Below are 4171 nucleotides of genomic sequence, written 5' to 3' on the forward strand. Positions count from 1 at the left end.
ACTTGAACTAAAGCATGCTCTTTTTTAGTAAGTCCCTTTCGGTTACCCTACTTGCTATAACTGATTACTATAATTTTTGTCTCTTTCGATTACAAATAAGTGTAGAATCAATTTTAACATATATGAGCTAGATGTCACTAAATATAGGTTAACATCTATCAATACCAAAATTAAGCATTACTTCTTCTGCCTCTTTCGATTACAGAATCAGTAAGAAGTTAATATATAGTACGAAATAGATAGATGTTAACAAATTAGATAACACCCAACTATAAAGCAGATAAAATTTAAATAAAAAGCTTCAGCTCAAGCATGTGAAATTGAAGAATAATATCTACTATTATATAAAAATATTAAGATCCGTCATTTTCCCAACACAAGAAAAGTTACTCCATACTGGAGCTAGTGTTGCTAATGAAAATATTTTTGTCCATTAGATAAGAAACTAGTAAGAAATATTCAGAAAGAATAATTTCCCCTATTTAATAAAAAGCAGGATATAGAGTAATTTTCAAAGCTAAAATTTATTAGGAACTAGAAACAAAAGCCACTATAATGACTGGGCAGAAATTTAAAGAACTGAACAACTGACTGAAATGAAAAGGAAAAGCTTTGAAATGGATTCAGTTATCTGCTGAGCTCTCCTTCTCTCGATGCCCCTTCCGAATTTCTGAGACGTCCATTTTATAACCACTCCATAACTAGTTATGCTTTGGTTATGAGTTTTGTTATGGGTTGGTTATGGATCTTGGTTATGGATCAGTTATGGGTCTATTATGAAAGTCCCTTCGTAGATTGTCTTCTTTGTGCCTTGTTTATTTACATCACAGCTTACTTTTCTCCTTTGGTGCGCTATTTCTTAAAAATGCATCACTTGCTTTGCAATCTTTCCTACATAATTTACTAAAAGTTAGGGAAGAATATGATAATTTCTTTATTTTTACAGAGAAAATTATATATTAAAAATCAAGTAAAATATACTTATCAGAGAACTAAAGCTGGTCTTAATGTAGTGATCAAGCTAGATATGACAAAAGCCTACGATAGGCTTTCGTGGTTGTTTTTGGCTAAGGTTTTGAGGAAAATGGATTCTGCGAAAGATTCATTGGGCTGGTGTTTGGAATTGTTTCATATAACTGGTATTCTATGCTCATTAATTGCCAACTATGCTTTTTTCAAATCATCTAGGGGTGTTAGGCAAGGTGATCCATTGTCACCTCCGTTATTTATTCATGCTGCTGAGGCTTTGTCGAGGGCCTAAATGATCTGCATATGAATCTCTATTTCTGTGGTTTTGGATTGCCTAAGTGGAGTCCTAAAATCAATCATCTAGCTTATGCAGATGACACTATAATATTCTCATCATTCGATGCTACATCTTTATAGTTGGTGATGGAAGTACTTAGTGCATATGAAGCTGCATCAGGGCATCTGATTAATAAGGCTAAATTTGTTGTGTATATGCATCACTCTACAACAATGGAGGTGGCTGCAAAGGTTCAGAGGATTACTGGGATTAGTAGACAAGAGTTTCCACTCACATATCTTGGTTGTCCTATATTCTATGCTAGAAGAAGGAAGGGTTATTATCAAGGTCTTTTGAACAAGGTAATGGATAAATTATAGTTGTGTAAAAGGTATGATGCTTTCAATAGGGGGAAGGGCTGTATTGATCTCCAATGTTCTCCAGAGCATGCCCATACATGTCCTCTCAGTAGTTAAACCCCCAGCTTGTGTCATAAACAGTCTTCATAAGATGTTTGCACAATTTTTTGGAGCAGCTCTATAGGTGCTACAAGTAGGCACTGGCATCTTGGGACAATTTGTGTATGCCATATGAAGAAGGAGGGGTAGGATTTAGATCTTTGCATGATGTGTCGGCATTATTTAGTAAGTTGTGGTGGAACTTTCGAATAAAGCCTACACTATAGATTTCCTTCATGATCCAGAAGTACTGCAAAAGCTAAACCCAATAATAGTTCCTTGGAGATATGGCTCTCATATATGGAGGAAAATGTTAGAATGTAGAGACAGAATTGAACATCAGATTCTTTGGCATACAAGAATGGGATGTGCTCTATTTTGGTTTGAGAATTGGACAGGATTGGGAGCTCTATACTTCATTACCCCACCTGATTTTGTATTTGATGAACCAATTCATAATGTATATGTGGTTGAGGATGGTGCATGGGATGTTGAGAAGTTGCTAGAGATACTACTTGAGGATTGTGCATATCCTTGACAATGTTAAACCTCCAAGAGTCCAAGGTGAGATTGACAAGCCTTACTGGATGCTGGAAACCAAGGGTGAGTTCAGCGTGAGATCTGCTTGGAGTATGTTAGGAGAAGGAAAGAACCAATGAATTCTTATAAGAAAATATGGATAAAGGAGCTGCCCTTTAAGATATCCTTTTTCGTGTGGAAGGTGTGGAGAAACAAACTGCCTTTTGATGATTTTATAAGAAGATTGGGGTATCTAATGGCCTCTAGATGTTTGTGTTGTGCTAACCTAATGGAGGAGACAAGGCAACATCTATTCTTCACCTCTTATGCTGCTAATAGAGTGTGGTCATATTTCTGTCTTATGATGGTATATCATTAAATGGGATAACATTCCATCAGGCTATTGTGAAGTGTTGGACTACCAATGTCATTCCTCGATTGCAGCCTATAATGTAAGCATTGCCAGCTATCATAATCTGGGAACTTTGGAAGCGAATGAACAATTATAAATATGGGGATACTGTGACAGTGAGCAGGGTCATTTATCAAGTTTCTTCTACTCTTCAATCTCTTGTCAGATACAGAAAACCTGGGCTTCATCATGTACCTCATAAATGGCCAGAACTCATTGATATGATGGAGAAGTATACGCCTAATTTAAAGGTCACTAAGGTGATGTGGGAGTGTCCAAGCCCAGGATGGGTTAAGATAAATACAGATGGAGCTTGCAGGGTAATCCAGGTAGAAGCTCTATTGGGTTTGTATTGAGATAAGATGGAGATGTAATATATGCATGTGGTAAGGAGATACAGGAGGGGACAAACTCTGAAGCTGAAGCAAAAGCAATGCTCGAAGCTTTAAGGTGTTGTATTGAGCATGACTATGTGCTGATCGATCTTCACACGGATTCAATGATGCTGAAGAAAGTAGTAACTGGAGAATGGAATGCTCCATGGGAAATTACTATTTATGTGGAGGAGATCAATGAGCTGATAGCACGGTGTAATGTGACAGTAGCACACACCGTTAGAGAGGGCAATAGCCTAGCAAATCACTTTGCGAACTAAGCATTAGACATTGGTCCCATAGAATGCCATTGCTTTAGAGATCTGGATGTTCAATGAAGAAGATTGGTGAATAATTATAAGATGCAATGTCCATATCTACGAGTAAGAGTTGCAAGAAATTAGAAGGTGGAAAGGAGAGGTCAGCAAAGGGGAAGGAGTTCAGTAGAGGTTATATTTTTGACTACCATGTTCGAATCCTTTTGGAGGAGAGCATGGGGGTCCATTTTTATACTTACCTAGTGTTTTTTTTTGTTTGCAGGAGATGTTACTGTGTTCATGCCCTATCATTTGAAACAAACTCAATGGGTGGTATTAGCACTAAGTGCTCATTCCCTTGAGGGAGTGTCAATGATAGCACAAGCATGGAAACAAGCTTGGAATCAACATTGCATAAGGAGGAACTGGAAATGAACGGCCTTATCTTGGACTGCCCTATCATTTGGCTTTATGAACAGGCAGGTACTGCTCTGATTGCTAGACATCAAGAGGAAAGAGCAATGGGATGTGATCGGATTGGGAAATGGAACAACATACTTGACATGGAAAGGAGACACCAAAGAAATGGCAAGGCAATAGAGTTTTTACATGCATTATTTTCGTATCTTTTACAGCAAAGGCAAAGATGGACAGATTTGCAACAAAAGAAGATTGCATTTGGACCTTAATTGTAGTGACTTAGCAAGGCTAGTTTTTATAACTCCGTATTTTAGATTTATTAGATTAGATTTTGTAATATCATTGTTGAGCACCTCGCTCAACATTGATAATAAGGGATATGTATTCGTCAAATTTTATTTCTCTCACATTGTAAGACCTCTTGCATTGATTCGTTTTGTTTTTTTTGAGATATATATATATATATATATATATATATATATATA

The sequence above is a fragment of the Nicotiana attenuata genome, unplaced genomic scaffold (assembly GCF_001879085.1).
Source record: "Nicotiana attenuata strain UT unplaced genomic scaffold, NIATTr2, whole genome shotgun sequence".
NCBI classification, from domain to species: domain Eukaryota; kingdom Viridiplantae; phylum Streptophyta; class Magnoliopsida; order Solanales; family Solanaceae; genus Nicotiana; species Nicotiana attenuata.